We start from the raw sequence: 18,336 nt of genomic DNA on the forward strand, positions 1-18,336 counted from the left end.
TATGGAAGTTCAAGTAAAAAAACGTGTCTCGCTATAGCTGGTTTTGATTGTGCCGGTTTTGGTACATCAAGTACAAGTGCATGTAAAATTCGGAGATATTGTTTAAGTTTAAGTCATCGAAGGTATGGTATAAGTCTAAGTAGCTTCTAACTAAGTTGTTACGATCATGTTCTTTTGGAATAATATTCTAAGTCTCTTAATTGGTGGAAAATATTTGTATGTTTTAAGTCATTCTCTTCTATTTCAGATGCCTTTGAAATGACCAATGTGGGGGAAAAAATCTCAACCTTGGAAGGAAAGCAAAAATTGATGTGGATTAGCGCCACCTCCCCGCCACTACCACTAACTAGCATTTCTTTTATACTTATAACGAGAGTTTTGAGCTCTCGTCCTTGTGGTACAACTTTGCATGCACGCATGCGCGTTTGATATCATATTTTAAAATAAAATTTTTTCTAAGTCTTTTGGCGGGAAAAATTGTCAACCTTGGAAGGAAGGCAAAAATTGATGTGGAACACCGCCACCTCCCCGCCACCACCACTAACTAGCATTTCTTTTATACTTATAGCAAGAGTTTGGTCCACCCATCCTTGTGGTACAGTAGCCCGGCTAATACGCATGCGTACTAGGGGAGTGTCCCAGTTACAAGAAACCTAATGTACTGTACGTCGTGACTGTAAGTAACTGATAACTTCGTGTCGGTTTAAGCCGAAGTTCAAACTTCGGGTTTCCCGACACGGAGGCATCAGTTACTTGAAAGTCGTGACTGTAAGTAACCGATAACTTCGTCTTGGGGAATCCGAAGTTTTTTCGGCTTACCCGACACGAAGTTATTAGTTACCTATAGTCACGACTTACAAGTAACTGATACCTCCGTGTAGGGAAACCCGAAGTTTGAACTTCGTTTTAAACCGACACGAAGTTATCAGTTACTTACAGTCAAGACGTACAGTACATTAGGTTTCTTGTAACTGGGACACTCACCTAGTACGCATGTGTATTAGAGGCTACTGTACCACAAGGATGAGTGGACCAAACTCTTGCTATAAGTATAAAAGAAATGCTAGTTAGTGGTGGTGGCGGGGAGGTGGCGGTGTTCCACATCGATTTTTGCCTTCCTTCCAAGATTGAAAATTTTCTTGTCTGGTACTCGTCATTTGTACGGCATCTGCAAAAGAGTCTTGTAAGCATGGTTTTCAATAAACTGACACAAGTTTGTAACATGATAAAGTCACTTTATTTTGTAACACTTCAGCAGACAAAAACCAATAAAGATTAATATTACAGTACAAATCTTTCGCATTCAATAAACAACAGTGTACACGTACACGCTAAGTCCGTAACTCTTCGTCTTCTTACCTCCGCCATATTCTAAAGATGTTATGATCATAATAAAACCTTCGTTTACAAACCCTGCGTTATTTTCCTCTAATAGCTTCAACTTTCTTGAGTTACCGCGATAATCACAATATGTGGAACTAGATTATGAACTAATGACCCGCGACAGAGTTATATTACTAAACCTTTGAGAAAAATAAAACAATTACATACCGCCGCTGTTTTCCTTCGACAACTACAAAGTTTACGAATAATTAATAGACTCGAAGATTTAAAAATTCTTTCAACATATAACTGCCACTAAGTCTAAATAAACTTAGAAACTTCTATTCGCCATTTGCTGCAAAAAGTAAGTACGAAAGATTGAAGTGTTTTAAGCTAGCCGCGCTGTACGTAAACAACAACAGTAACATGTAAATTATAATGATCACAGAATGACATTCGATAAAATTACCATTTGCACTGTTTTTGGAACAAACAATTTGAATGACTATGAACTTCGCGGATATTCTAGATCGTAAACATTAACTTTTGGTGAGAAAATGCGTCATCCTTTTCATTGCCGCGGCTTACAAACCAAATAAATTCATCGGCACAGGGGCAATTTTTGTCCCTACTCGATTGGGAATAGTGAAGTAAAGAAAGTTGAAATTTTCTTTTTTCTTTCACAAGGAGCCATTGAAACTTGCACCTCAGGAAACAAAATATTCGACACTAATTTTATCGTGCGAGTTTTCACCAGGCTAAAATGAAAGCCTATTTTCCTTCTTTGAGGTAGCCAGTCGGGTTTTTCCCCTTGCGGTTTTCAAGTTTCCTTCTTTTGGTAGGTAATTCGACTATAGTGTCATGACTCCAATAAAGTACTGTTTGCCACACAGTCCGATTCCAAAAACTATTTCTTAGAAGTAAGAGATATCTAACCCGTCACCGGTACATACACTATTCGGTAGACATATAAAACCTATCGGCTAGTCACTCTCACGCATCACCATGGTGTATGATCAATTCATCTTGAGGTTATTAACATTCCACCCAGGCCTCAGCTGCTCTTCGTGACTGAAAAAGCGTCCTACCTGGAATAAATAAAAACAATTTCTCAGAATTCAGTTACACCAATATTGCCTATCACTATTTTACGAATAATTTGTCGTTTCATTACGAACAAACAAAAGATGACACAAAGGGGACTGTGTCACAGCTGAGTTTGGTCTATATTATTTCGTTTAACCAAATACTCGCTATGAAACCCTATAGATATAAACGCTATAGATCTACTTGACAAAACCATAGCTTCATTACAAATTCCTGGGCGTTATAATTAAAGGTGATAAACAAACGAGATTAAGTTTAAAAACTGTTCATGTCTAACAGTTTTTCAAAAACCCATATCGCAATCCGTTTCAATATAGGTTTTTGAAAACTTGAGAAATTTTCTTTCGAAGGCACAATTCCATAGGCCTTTAAAACAGCGTTCTTATATTGTAATGTTGCTACATCATTTCTTCACTGTTTTCAAATGGTTGTTTTCATATTTCACTCAATTTGGCGGCCATTTTTCGAATGTTAAAATTTGGCTTAGACTCGTGACACAGTTCCTTTAAGCACCATTCGGTAAATACTTCTTACTCTTAAAAATTCATTAAATACCGTAAATCCTCGAATTAGCGCCCTCCTCGAATAAGCGCCGCCTTCGAATAAGCGTCCCTCCTATCGGCCGAAATTAGCGCCCCCCTCCCCTCGCCCCATTTTGTGGACGAGTAATGAGACAAAGGGTGTATAGTTTTCGTCATGTAGTATTAGATTTGTACATTGTTTCAGTCTGTGAACACGTTTAGTGAACATGTTAAGTATTAACGGTGCCGCGATTTAAGCTTTAGGGTCAGCTTTTTATGTCAATAAACAGCTTATGTTGGTGTTTACGCGCAGATGATATATTAAAAAAATGATCGTGTCAGGCTACGATTTAGGAAAAATTAAATAAGCGCCTTCCCCCCCCCTCACTCGAATAAGCGCCCCCCGTCTTCTCCTAAATTTGAAATAAGCGTCCCGGGCGCTAATTCGAAGATTTAGGTAGGTAAAGTCTGCATGCGAGCCAAGTGGCCCATCAGGCCGGAGCTTATCCCGGTTTCTGTAGCACGAAGCGACTAGGAGTATTTCTACTCCCCCCTGGATGGGATGCTAGTCCATCGCAGGGTTACCCCCAACATTAAGATCGCCGGTACCCATTTATACACCTGGGTGGAGAGAGGCACTGTGAGAGTAAAGTGTCTTGCCCAAGAACACAACACAATGTCCCCGGCCAGGGCTCGAACCCGGACCGTTCGATCCGGAGGCGAGCGCACTAACCATGAGGCCACCGCGCCTCCCAATACGAAGGTATTTACGGTATTTAAAAGGAGTAATAGCTTAACATAAAGGGTAGCACACACACGAGAGCTCGTTAGACGAAGCTCAAGACACCACAGTAAGACGTTATATTTCTGAAACCTCTATTTTCATTGGGCCGATGTAATCGCTGTACCCGCTTCCTCTCTTATTTTAAGGCTGATTGTATACTTGTGACTTGTTAGTGATCTATTGTCTTGTCGAACAAAGTGTGAGTTCAACAGCCAAAGTGGCTAAAGGTCGTGACTTTTCAAAGTTATTGGGGAACATAACGTGACTTCACGTCCTTAGATTTTCTTTCCTTTTTCTCTCAAAAATACCAGTAATCCAAGATGGCGGATCGAAGATGTATGATGTCATTTTGGCTAGATATGACTTGATAACTGCCATGCGATTTGAACTAAACACCACGTTCGTTTGATTTGTCTAACGTTTATAATTTTCAAGATATGTGAATCGAACGCTTCATGAAAAGCTAGGACGAATTTTTTTCTGATCGTACCTTTTGAATAGGCGCAAAATTTTGTTAACACACACGCAGCAATTAAGGCAAAATTTGTCAATGATTTTGGGAGGCAGTGTGGCCGAGTGGTTTAGGGCGCTGGATTTGAAATCTGGTGGTCCCTGGTTCAAATCCTTCACCCTACTGCTATCTGGATTTGTTCTCGGTAGTCCCGAGTTCAACTCCTCGACTGCGTTGTGTAAATAGCCAACTGGTCAGCCTCCTACCAGTTGGGATTCTTAATAGTTTATTTTCTATTTGTAATATTTGGTTACTTATCTACAGTGTCCCCAATTAGCACAATAGTGCTAAATACATTCGACACTTAAATAAAGTTATTATTATTATTATTATTATTATTATTATTATTTTTATTTTAAATTCTGAGCACAATTTTTACGGTTTCCTCATACCTAAACAACATTATGAAAACTACCTTGCAGTAATAAAAGGAACCAAAACAAAGCTAAACAAAACGAAATGGAAAACAAACAAACGGTGTTTGATTCAGTTTTGTGGAGATCATTCCCGCTCCACAGTCTAGATGAACACAGGTTCGGTTACGGCTCGGAACTTTTCTTTTTTGCCTTCTTGTTTTGTTTTTGGATGCGCCTGTTCACTGTTTTGACCGCTTAAAACTTTTAAAGAACGGGAAAAGATATAAGCAAAGCCTAAAATAGCATGTTCTTGTTTAACTAATCAATTTCTCCACCTAACCAAGTATAAATATTCTCGCCAAGACATATTGAATAGACATTTAATTTTTTCACCAAGGTAAAATGAAATCGCAGCAAGACTAACAGTGAAAATAGGTTTTGCAAGACGACGCAGTAGTACTAATCACGTCTAGATTGTCACGTGACTTTAAAAAGGTCCCTAAGCTCTCAGTAAAATACATGTTTCACGAATTCCACCAGCCAGAAAAAGAAATGATGAAGGATGCAAAGATCTGTTGAAATACACACAGCAGATTAGAGTGCCCCTATGATCAAATTCTCGACATCCATTTTCGTACACAATAGGTCTTTCCTAATTATGACACCAAATTTCAATCTATTACGAACATCAGAACTCACGTTTTTTGGAGCTTTACTTCCGAGAATTTGCGGCCGCAATTAACTTTCTTTGTCCCAAGTCTTGGTTGACAATTGGAGTAAATGACGTCATTTTCTCAAAAATACCGCACGGGTTGAAATTATAATAACGATTAGCACAGCAATTCCCATAAAGAATAACAAAAACTTTGGCTCTTATATTCGTGCAATTTTTCTACACTAATTAACAATTAAATTATGAGCTCGAGATTTCTATGAGGTGATAGTTGATGAGGCCGAAGGCCGAATCAACTATCACCCCATAGAAATCGAGAGCGAATAGAGAGAGTAGAATCCTAACTGAAATTAACGCAAATAACGGTTTCCAATTATTTTTCTCCGCATTATTGAACTTCAGGCTCTAACAAAATCGCACGTATTGAATTGTCCTTGGTAATTTGCAGTTGTTTACGCGCGCGCACCCGGTTTTTCAATAATTTCACGTTTTTAAAGTCAAGAAACCGTCAATTTCCTTTTTTTCAGTCGTCTCAGGAATTTAGTTATCTATTTACATCTAAACTTTCTTCCAAAACTTCGGAAAAACGATAAAAAAAGTCGCATTTCGTGGACGATCGACAGCTACTGCACTCTAATGGTTGATAGTATACGAGTAGCTTAGCCAATCAGATAGCAACATTGGCATTAGTATAGTAGTAGAATTCTACTACTTGTTATTATAATTTTAACCCGTGTGGTATTTTTGAATAAATGACGTCATTTACTCAAATTCTCGACCAAGACTTGGAACAAGGAAAATTAATGGCGGCCGTAAATTCTCGGAAATGAAGGTCCAAAAAACGTGAGTTCTAATGTTCGTAATAGATTGAAATATGGCAACATATCTAGGAAAGACCTATTGTGTTAAAAAATGTAAAAAAAAAAAAAGTGGATAAGGAGAATTTGATCATAGGGGCACTTTAAACAAATCCTCTGAGAAAGGATGCTCCCCCCATCCCCCCATCCCCCCACCAAAAAGTAACTTAAACGCTCCCGAAGAAAAGTCTTCTTTAAAGAAAAGTTCCCCTCCACGTACTGACAATAGTTTGATTCTGTCGTTTACACTGTAGGGTGCACCGAATCTCTCATGCGCTTACGTGTATATAACATAGTCACCTTCATGTCGATAAACGATCGGAAGTGTCACGAAAGGTGACGACCAGAAACCATTTCCAATCGTACTTTTGAAAGCCGCAAAATTTTGTTAAACTGCAAACGCATAATTTAGGCCAAAATTTATCCTTGGTTCTGAATTTAAAACTTTCAAGATATCAATGACATATTCACAAAAAATCTTGGAGCATTCAAATGCCAAATAGGCAGAAGCTGTGATATTTGATGAATTATTTGTGTCGACAATCAGATGTGTACTGCGTGGTGTAGTGGAGATCACTGTCGCTATTCAATCCGAAATTTAAGACGGTCACAGGTTCAAATACAGCTCGGATCTTTGTTTTTTCCTTTTTCTTTCCTTTTTATATTTTTATTTATTTATTTATTTATTTTCAATGGACGCGCTTGTTTACTGTTTGTACCCCTTTCAAAATTGAGAATTTAAAAAAAAAATCATAAAAATAAACAAACAAAGAGGAACTGTCCGTGGTTGACTAGTAATTTCTCGGACTAACTACAAGTCAACTCAGTCAGGGCGGTAAATCAGCATTGAGATGAAGGTATGAATAATTCTACCGGATTAAATTTATAATTATTTGACAGCAGCTAAGCAAGGTTACCAAAATATCCACGTTGGACGATTATTATTTTTTGTGTTCACAGTAGGAGCCATAGTTCTTAAATTATTTCAAAACGTTTATAACATTCTCAAACGGCAATCGCGTTTGCTTTGTCACGTGACCACAAGTGACCAAGGCCCTATAGAACAATGAAGGCAAGAGCAAAGAAAATTTACATTTTGATCAACCGAAAAAAACGAATAATTTTCCTCTCTTACTCTCGCAACATTTTCGCAACGAAATATAAAACACTTTCTCCGTGTTTCTATCAAATTACAGAAACACTTGTGAATGTTTGACGAACACGAAAAAGACGTGGAAACATTCGCTTGTGCCTCGCGTTCCCATAACTCGAAAAAACAAGGGGATTGTTTCTATATTTTGAATAGTTTTTCACGCATTTTCTCCTGAGTTATGTTATCATAAGAAAAGTGAACGAAAACGAGATTCAATCGCAGCTAATCCGCTGAAAAATTATTATAGTTATTTACTCCACCCTCCCGCAAAGAATCAGCGAACGACAGAAAATTCTACTTAAAGGGCCCTAGTCAGACACACCTTTGTTTTTGTTCACATGCGAGCGTTCGGCTATTATATTTTACTCGGAGCATGTCGAAACGAAGGAAATCACAGTGAAACAACTAAAGATAATTAAACAGACCCAATATAGCTCATTTCAATGTAGATTAATCTAAAAATAGTATGGAATTTAGAAAGCTGTGCCAGTTGTCAAGAGTGCACTCAGATCCAACTTCAGGAGGATAATTGAGAATCTGAGCCAGCTTACGTTTTGTGCATAAGAACAAGTGTTTACCTGGGTCCTGGACTGCGATAAAATCATCCATCTTGAATGATGGTGAATGTGCTCATCCTCTTCTTGCTTTGTCCTGATTTGTCTACACCTGAAAAAGAGAAAGACCAGAAAGATTAAGATCAAATGATTAATAGACCCTTTGCATAAATGGTGCCTACATTTAAATAACAATACTTATACATCCCTAGCCTCACATTCATGTAAAAAATCCTTTGTCTTGAAACATGAGTACGAGGCTAAGGATGTATAAACTATTGTCATTCAAATTTAGGCGCCATTTACGCAAAGGATCTATGGTTGGCATGGTGTGCTAACTGGTTCCTAACCCAAGGAACCTGGCCAGTGTACTCTGGTAAGACACTTTACTCTCAGAAAGCGGCTGTCTGTGGGACATTCTTTGCTTCACCAATCAAAAAATTCAGAAAGAGAATTTGCTGGGTAGAACCAATCCCAATCTGGGCCTGTTCTTTCATTATACACATATTTCTTGTTCAAAAGGTCCATTTGGTACATGCAAAACGTCCAAGTTCCTAAACGATAATATCTTGTTAGTGTGATTCTGATGTTAGACTAATCTTTTTTGTCATATTGTACATCTAGAACTGAAATGTTCCCAGTAACCTGTGATCACAGGCCAATATGTGCACTTACCATACTGCTGTCTGATAGTCCAGCTCAGTGATCGTTAAGATACGATGCTTAATTTGAGTCTCCAGAAATTGTTAGGGGTCTTCATGTAAGTCCCAATCCCTGTCCTCTTATCTTCCCAGTATTACAGATCCCTTGATCAAACAAAAAACAACATTAGTTTTAAAGGTCAAACTGATTCATCTGCCTAATATATCAAGTTAAATTGAAGCACACAAGTTTGGACCTAAAAAAAAAGCATAGCTATCTGGTTCAGCCAATCCCCATTTAACAATAATATAAAGCTCTCTGCACGCATTGCAGGCCTATGATGAGGGAGCATTATAAAGCTCTCTGCACGCATTGCAGGCCTATGATGAGGGAGCATTATAAAGCTCTCTGCACGCATTGCAGGCCTATGATGAGGGAGCATTATAAAGCTCTCTGCACGCATTGCAGGCCTATGATGAGGGAGCATTATAAAGCTCTCTGCACGCATTGCAGGCCTATGATGAGGGAGCATTATAAAGCTCTCTGCACGCATTGCAGGCCTATGATGAGGGAGCATTATAAAGCTCTCTGCACGCATTGCAGGCCTATGATGAGGGAGCATTGAAGGGGTGAGTGCAAAACCATGCTAAGTGACGATTTGGGTGAAAAAAAAAATTTTCGCGAAAAGGCTTGAATTTTTGCATGCGGTCTTCAATGTAATAGAAAAACGTGGTCCTGTATTTTTGTCGCTGGGTTTTGCTTCGTTTATAAAGACGCCGCTAGGAAAACCGAGTGGTTTTTCTGCATACGCAATATCTCGAAAACGAAGCGAAGCTTAGCGGAAAAACTACGGGACATTGTTAAACATACCTAAACAAAACTGTATGGGAAATTTGGAGCGTTTTCGACAAAGTTCACTTTTGATTAAAATACCTAGCGCCCTTTTGCCGCCGAGGTCTTCAAATAAACGAAGCCGGGCCTTTGTTATGATAAACAGAGCCGACCCTTTGTTATAATAGCCAAGCCAAGCCAAGCCTTTGTTATAAGTCGAAGTCTCGCCTCGGTTTATTATAACAAAGGATCGGCCCGCCGCGACCGCAAGGACTTTGATTTTACTTAGAAACCAGCAAAATGTCAATTTCACGCAACTTATATAAGCTCAAATTTATTGATTTCAGGTCAAAAGTGGTTAAAACGTTGACTCATGTTAACGCGCGACGGCAGGGATGTTGATTTCTCTTAGAGAGCAGCAAAATGTCAATTTCACGCAACGTAAAAGCTCAAAAATGTTGATTTCAGGTCTAAATAGGTCAAAATGCTGATTTCACGTTAGCGCTTGACGGCAAGGATGTTGATTTTACTTAGAAAACAGCAAAATGTTGATTTAACGCAGCGTATAAGCTCAAAAATGTCGATTTCAGGTCTAAATAGGTCAAAATGCTGATTTCACGTTAACGCGTGACGGCAAGGATGTTGATTTCACTTAGAAAACAGCAAAATGTTGATTTAACGCAGCGTATAAGCTCAAAAATGTTGATTTCAGGTCTAAATAGGTCAAAATGCTGATTTCACGTTAGCGCTTGACGGCAAGGATGTTGATTTTACTTAGAAAACAGCAAAATGTTGATTTAACGCAGCGTATAAGCTCAAAAATGTCGATTTCAGGTCTAAATAGGTCAAAATGCTGATTTCACGTTAGCGCGTGACGGCAAGGATGTTGATTTCACTTAGAAAACAGCAAAATGTTGATTTAACGCAGCGTATAAGCTCAAAAATGTTGATTTCAGGTCTAAATAGGTCAAAATGCTGATTTCACGTAACGCGTGACGGCAAGGATGTTGATTTCACTTAGAAAACAGCAAAATGTTAATTTCACGCAGCGTATAAGCTCAAAAATGTTGATTTCAGGTCTAAATAGGTCAAAATGCTGATTTCACGTTAACGCGTGACGGCAAGGATGTTGATTTCACTTAGAAAACAGCAAAATGTTAATTTCACGCAGCGTATAAGCTCAAAAATGTCGATTTCAGGTCTAAATAGGTCAAAATGCTGATTTCACGTTAGCGCTTGACGGCAAGGATGTTGATTTTACTTAGAAAACCGAAAAATGTTGATTTAACGCAGCGTATAAGCTCAAAAATGTCGATTTCAGGTCTAAATAGGTCAAAATGTTGATTTCACGTAACGCGTGACGGCAAGGATGTTGATTTCACTTAGAAAACAGCAAAATGTTAATTTCACGCAACGTATAAGCTCAAAAATGTTGATTTCAGGTTTAAATAGGTAAAATATGGCGGCCGGAAAATAGTGTTAACATCTGGAACTTACTTTGGTTATCTGGGACAATGACTATCTGCACTGAACAAATAAACATCAAATAAGCACTTTTCCAAATACAGCAACGTCTTAAATGGCTAAAAATCACGAGATAAATACATATTTTTCGACAAACGCGATCGTAGCTTTATGTCACGCACCGCCTAACAGTTTAACAAATTAACCCTTCTGCGCAACGTACGGGTCTCCATACATCTGCATGTCCGCTGATCCCACAAGTTCAAAACACTACAAATCATGCCGATATGAAATAAAATCAAAGCAACCTGGATCACAGATCTGTTACAATCGATCGCTACTTGTTGGCCATTATTATCTTTAAATGAAAAAAGCCGAAACAATCTAGTTACCAGTTCGAGAAACGCGAGCAGAACGTGATCGCAATGCATGCCGGGAAGGCTCTTTACACCTCGTGCGCGGGAAAACATGGCGGTCGATACAAGACAAATTTTATCACTCAAAACCCAGTTCTCGCTTTCCAAACTTTGACACTAGCAACGCTTGGCAAATGGGCCACAACTCACGAGAGGGTATTTTTCTTGGGCAAGAACTGCTCTTGGACTTTGCTGCCTGGCTCGATCTGACTTCGAACGCCGATAACACGATTACGGTATATCAGCTACCTTCGAAGTTTCAGAACACATTTTGGTTCTTTAAAACGTGCTGATGACTTACGGGTTTATCGAGGCTTTATGATGCCTCTCAACCACCAGGCAGGCACACAAGGTACTTTAACACAATGCTTAAGATATTAGTTGACAGAGCTCTAATGCGGCACATCTCTTTTTAGTTCGATGGTATTTCGTTTGCCGCTCGATCGATTCACGTGTTGTGCTCACGTCACAATAGCCGATGTAAACAATCTGTTCCCAGATTTCCGCTCTATATATGCTGTGAGATTTGATTTTGACTTCATACACTATAAACAGTCTGCCTGTTTGCTGTTCAACAAATAAACTCCTAAAGACATGGCTAGGAAAAGCCAAGTATTTTTGCATACGTTATAACTCGAAAACGAAGCAAAAACGAGCGACAAAAATACAGGGCCGCGTTTTTCTATTACATTGAAGACCACATGCAAAAATTCAAGCCCTTTCGCGAAAATTTTTTTTTCACCCAAATCGTCACTTAGCATGGTTTTGCACTCACCCCTTCAATTATAATATTATTACCCTGGGAACTCAGTGTTTGTTTTAGTATTGTCTCATAATCCCCTGACTGATCTATTTAACTTTAGAACCAATAGAACTTTAACCATCGACATTTTTGCTTCAGGTGTCCATATAACCTAAATTATGTAAGTTAAATTATTCTCACATTTTGATTAGTTCTTACTTTTGATCAAATGGACCTATTAAAACACTTCTTGGCTTCTCCACTGGTTAAAACTGATTCCATGTTGCCATGTGCTTGTTCAGTAAAAGATCACGGAAGACATCAAAATGTGGTAAGAACATCAGTGACACACTCAACTATCGTCTCATGCACTGTATATTTATATACTGAACAGATGCACAGCAACATGGAATCTATTTGTTAACCCTTTGAGCCCCAAGCTGATAGCTATAGTAGACTAGGCTAGGCCTTTCGGTACAATGGTCAGGTTTAGATATCGATGACATTCTGACGTCGCAAATCGAAAAACAACGTTTAACTTATTAGTTTTGGTGCAAAAACGTTGGTAAAATGGTTCACTACGCCTATGATTGATCAAGGTCCATATCTAGGCTTTGCCCGTAATTAACATCCAACTTTTCACGGCAGCCAGAAAGAACATGCAACGCAAAAGGTAGCCAGAGTAAAAGGGCCCAGAAAAAAAGAAAGGAAAGGGACACAGGGTCCAAAATTGCGCTTTCCTGGTCGCCAATACGACCAAAAATTTTGCACTGGCGACCAGAATTTCACAGCTGGTCGCCAGTGGGCGATTAACTATTTCGAGCCACGATAATTACACAAACTTTGATTTTCAGCCAAATCGATTAAAATAAAATTCAAAGCCGCCCGCCAATTGGTCACTTAATTTTTACCTTTCCGCTGCTTTTGAAGTATAAAACCGATTTTCCTGTTATTATAAATCTACCACAACGTTTCACAGCTACGATCACTGCAAAGCTTTGCCGCCATGTTTTTCCAGCGGTTTCCCATAACATACGTATTGTGGGCGCAGAAGGCCACGCGCGTTCTTTCGCCATGAACATTTATTCAGGCGATGTGGTGTCGAAAGATGTCCTGAACTCTTTCCGTAATTTATTACAAAGTGGAGACGGAACATCTGCGAAGAAATTAGTGGAAGATTTCGATATTCAACATGGCGATCCATCGATCGTCTTGACAGAACGCGAAAGGAAAAATCGTTTTGCACATAGAGCAAAGAACCAAACGGCAGTTTTCAGTCGGGTACATTTCTGCTCCAAAAGGTAGAGACAAGGGAAGGTATAAAATTGACTTGAAACATTTGGCAGTCGCACGAAACTGCGTATATGGCCGTCATTCGATTCGTTCGTCGTGGGTTTTCAGTGGTAGGTGTATAAATAATCAGCGTGTTTGTATTTAATCTTATCGTTAGCGGAAAAATCGCCATCATTGCGGCCCCAAACGCATTCTCTTCGTTCCGATTCTTAAAAGAAAAATTGGTGAGCAGAATTTTCCATCTGGCGACCAAAAATTTTGGTTTGTGTTTCGCTGTGAAGGAAAAATTTTATTGACACTTTTTGGCGACCACATTTTTCCATATGGCGACTGAAAAAAAAATTTCAGTCGCCAGTTGGCGCCTGCCTAATAAAGTTAATTTCGGACCCTGGGACAACAAACAAAATTGAGATCGGTTAATGGCAAAAAAACAGAAATCCAAATTTTGGCTTATGCGCATGCCCGGAATTGAAATATTGCTCAATTTTGTACGTAATCCTCAAAAAATCTCTCCTTTTGGTAAAAAAAAAAGCTTTCTTAGCAAAACTTACTAGGCTTATTTAGCGTCGTGGCAGCCAAAAAACCTGACTAAACGGTTAAAAACGGTATTTTTGGCGAAAGTTTGGTATCAAAGGGTTAAATTGGCAATTTTAAAGAACACGATTTCTCTTAATTTTCAGATACACCACATTGAGACCTTATGACAAAAATGTGAAAAAACTTAATTGAAAAAAATTGATTCTTTGACACAAAGTCATTATTAAGCTCTAACAGACAGCAGTGTCACCAGAGTCATCAAGTTGTCACATGGTTGTTGTCTGAAGCAGGGGTGTCTGGAAAATCCAAATAGCGAATAGCGAATAGTTCCGAATAATGAATAGTGAATAGTACGAATAGTGCGAATAGTGTGTATAGTCTCGAATAGTGGTGAACAGTAGCAAATAGTGGCAAAAAGTGGCAAATCCCACTAACAAGCACAGACGCTTAACAGGACAAAGGTGTTTCTAAAGTTTAACGTAATTTCTTCTGTTTTAACCACTGCAAAAGCGTAATTATGTCTATATTAGGTTATCCTTGTGTTTTCTGTTTTCTTAATGTTGGCAGTGTACAGCCCTAGCCTGAGTCCGGGGAAGAAAAGGTAATAAATTCACAGAAATTCTGTTGCTTATTTGGATAATTATTTGATGCAGGATATTAGATCTAAAGCGGTGACTATTGACGACTATTCGTCACTATTCACCTCTTTTCGCGACTGTTTGCCACTATTCGTACTATTGGAGACTATTCGCACTATTTGGGACTATTCGCTATTTGCTATTCGCAACTATTCGCTATTCACAATTAGGGTTTTCCAGACACCCCCTGAAACAGTGATGAGGACACAAGCACAAAGTGTTTGTTGTTGAGATATTTTTAGTTTTGTATTGGATCTTCTGCCTGCAGTTTGAGTAGCTGTACATTTGGAAAGTTTTAGCTAATATTTTTCATGCCATCAAAGTGTACTTCCAGGGCTGTGCTCTAGAAGTGCTCGGGTGCCACAGGTGACTAACTTCTGCCTTTGGGTGACTGGAAAAACTTACTTTTTTCATATAAGCTGAAGTACTGGGCACCTTTGGGCTCCTAGTAATTTTTCTTGGACCACAGCACTGACTTTTAAAATAAATCCATATAGAATTGGGGTTAAGCTTATTCCTGTATTACTAAAATTAAAACATCTGCTAAAGTTTATTTGTATCATAGTAAACTTAATCAAGGTGCTTAATGATTGGAGAACTTACCACTTCTTCACTAAAAGTCTGCTTTCCTAGCTGGTTCTGCAACTACATGTAAGCCAAGCTTGTGCTGTATTGCTTCAGGAGAAAATGGCATTTGGATGTTTAGACAAACAAAGTCCTAAAACCTAAGGAGGGAGATAACACGTACAAGGGTGAAGTTACTGAAAACAAGAATAAGCTTTTGGCCCCTACCATTTTGAATTCTTCCACAGTTTACAGTAGTCTGCATGTAGCTGTACCAACCCTTGTAGGGTAATTTTGGTCGAACGTTGATCACTGAATCCTTTGACACTCAGTGTATGACATCTGCAGATTGTAGACTGTAGAAAGCAGACTGCAAACTGGAGATTTTTAACCCAATATTGTACTTCCATTTCTGTTACCGAAAGCTAACTGTAAACAAGCTAACATGAGTACTATTTAGGCTAAACTGAGCGCTATTTAGGCCTTAGTGTAGTCTGCAACTGGGGTCTGCAAATATAATACACTGGTTGACACTCTACTGTGGGTGCCTTTGGTACACATGATCATGGTGTGTGATGTTTGCAGACTGCAGACTGCAGAATTTTTAACTAATGAAGCTATCAGTGTTATGCCTGAGGCGGGGACCAAGGGACGAGGTGGGCTCTTTGAACGTCTGTGCGCACCCCACATGGGGAATTTTAGCAAACTTTGAACATAAATGTTGGCCCTGGGATCGGGAAGTTTGAACAATGCTAAAAAAATGCTGACCCCAGGGTCAGGAGGTTTGAACAACGTTAAAACGACGAAAGCGACCAGGGTTTTGAATATGGGGAGCTTGGATACGAGTGTTCCACCATCTTGAAAGTACCCAGAATTCCCAGGAGTTCGAGCATGTTTTCCATGCTTTCCAGTTGCAATAAACTGGAGGAACGAAAGGTAAGATAAATCTTTTTAAATTCATTGAAGAGTACTGCACTTTGTTGAAACTATAGCGAAAGGGCCAATCATAACGTGAAGAAAGAACCAAGATAAACTTTAACATTCATAATTGAAATTTTAGATTCTATGAAAAACTAGAATGACTGTACATCTTGACTCTAGAATAGTGAGTGGTAATATTTTGGGGTTTGTGAATTAGTATATTAAAATTTATATATAAAGAGAGCAGAGCCTCCCCACTGCCTTTCACTGGAGCAGCATGATCAATGAAAAAGTCTTGTCAAATGCAAGCACATATTCTTTACTTCAGATCGCTTGAAATTCTTGGTCTGGTGGCTAACTTTGAACTCAAAATCTTTTTCCCAAGGTGAGAAACTTTGAATTGAAATCTTATCCCAAGGGTTAGGAAGTTTGATTCCAAATTTTTGTTTCTGATCAAAGTCCCCACCCTATCCTGTGGTTCCCCCCGCCCCCCCTCCCCCCCTCCCCCCCCCCAGGCATATCATTGATAGCTGAATAATACAACTATGTTATGTTGTATTCCCCTTTCCATTTTTGAAAGCAAACCGTAAACACTGTAAACAGGCTAATGTGAGAACTATTCAGGCTAACCTGAGTGATATTCAGACTAACCGGAGTGCCATTTAGCTTTAAATGTAGTCTGCAGTCTGCGGTCTGCAAATCAAATACACCAACATGATCCAAACAAGAGCCTCTTTTGCTTCCCTTTATAAATTATCTAAGAACTAAGAATCTGTACAAAATACGGCCAATAGCAGATCCACACAGAGAAACAAGTGACGATTCTGATTTAAAAGTCAAATATTACAGCTTTATTAGGTAACTTAAAAGTTACCTAATCAGCTTAATGTAAACAGACTCATCTCTAATGGGGACATCTCAACAAATACTGCGCTTAAGGTTTGTTGACCAGTTTATTTATCCCTGATAACGCAGAATAATCTCTCACTGGCACAAATGTCACGTTTATGTCCTGTCTTATTACCTAGTCTGGTAGCTCTCAGTTAAATATTAAAGGTAGTTAAAAAGCTTACCTAATGCGTCTATTCCTCCGGAGGTCCTCTCCTCATTCCACAATATGGCTTCGACATGCAAAAAAAAAAACTGAAAAAGTAAAGAAATTTAGCTTATGCCTCAGATCAGGTAACATCAACCTACTGATGCAAGCCTTTGGACAAACCTTTGAAATTACGGTAAACACAATTTTCCACTATTTACCTTTCACACGTGCAAGATGGCGGAGACGAACTGCGCTCGCAAAGATCGGAGGGAAAAAGCGGTTGGTAGACGGGAGGGAGAGGTGGGGAGAGAGGCTGTCTGCGCAGCACGTGGAAGGGGTGGGGGTGGGCAAGCCGTCCCCAAAAACTATGGATCACCAAATTCCACCATTATCAAAGAGTTTAAGGCTTAGTTATTTAACAAGACACGAAAAACTTCGGCTCATCTTCTTGCGGACATTATAAATGCAGAACCGCAAATTCCAGCTGACAAATTCCTGGATGACTGCTTGTTTGTTTGATTGTAGGAAACTGTTGAAAGGAATACCATGAAAGTGCCAGAATCAAGTTTTGCGGCGCGTTTTTTTTCTTCCCCTAATGGGTTCAGATCTTGGGGAAAAAAATAAATGACCTTTTCAGTGTATGCTGGGTTATATGGTATCAGAGGCAACAGTATTCACAGGCTAGCTGCAATCCTTTTCACCTCTGTATTCAGCCGCCTCCGTAAACCCACTAGATTGCGAAGAATGTAATTTTTCTCTATCAATCCGTTAAGCAAAATTAACGGTACGATATATGCGAACCACGAGTACAGTAGCACCTCCCACTAACCCTCACCTCTCTACAACGGCCACTTTAAAAAACATAGCCCCCCCTACAATTTTGGGCATAGATGGTCCCACACATAGTCCCATGCATCTCAGGTGCGAACAGATGATCCCATAGTTCTCGGGCCAAGAGGAAGAATTAGAATACACATACTCCTAAAAACTCTACACAGATCCCTTGATCATTCATACTGACGAGAGAATACTTTCCCACTAATTTTCAAAACGCGGAAAACTTCAGTTCCTCAGGCTTCATGTTAACAGCGCAGTTTCTCCCTGTAGTTTTGACCCTTTTACACAGTAGACATGCAGATAAACCCCTTCCAGTTGAGAAAAGCTGTGATTCATATGTTGGGTTTATTTTGAAAATTTTTGCAGGTGTTTAATTAAATATTGAAATGTTTAAGGCGTCAAACTTTTTTAACTTTGGTAGGATCGGAAACGTCTTTTATTTGCACTTGTTCTCGAAGATGAGACGCTTATGCAGTTATCATGATAATCTATTCATAATTTATTTTGGATGAAAAATTTGTACAATATATTACATTTTCTGTTTTACAATTCTCTCTGCGCAATGTATAGGGG

At 39.1% G+C, this 18,336-nt stretch overlaps 1 long non-coding RNA gene across 1 annotated transcript; it reads right to left on the reverse strand.

Annotated features, from left to right (window-relative positions):
• Positions 1-280: 280 nt before the first annotated feature.
• On the reverse strand, positions 281-16,370 carry LOC145470591 (uncharacterized). The gene is made up of 4 exons (XR_014042510.1): positions 15,006-16,370; positions 8,515-8,645; positions 7,864-7,951; positions 281-2,411 (listed from the first exon to the last, which is right to left on the reverse strand). It is a non-coding gene; the product is annotated as an uncharacterized LOC145470591 (long non-coding RNA).
• Positions 16,371-18,336: the final 1,966 nt, after the last annotated feature.

This window comes from Orbicella franksi, chromosome 15, assembly GCF_964199315.1.
Source record: "Orbicella franksi chromosome 15, jaOrbFran1.1, whole genome shotgun sequence".
NCBI classification, from domain to species: Eukaryota; Metazoa; Cnidaria; class Anthozoa; order Scleractinia; family Merulinidae; genus Orbicella; species Orbicella franksi.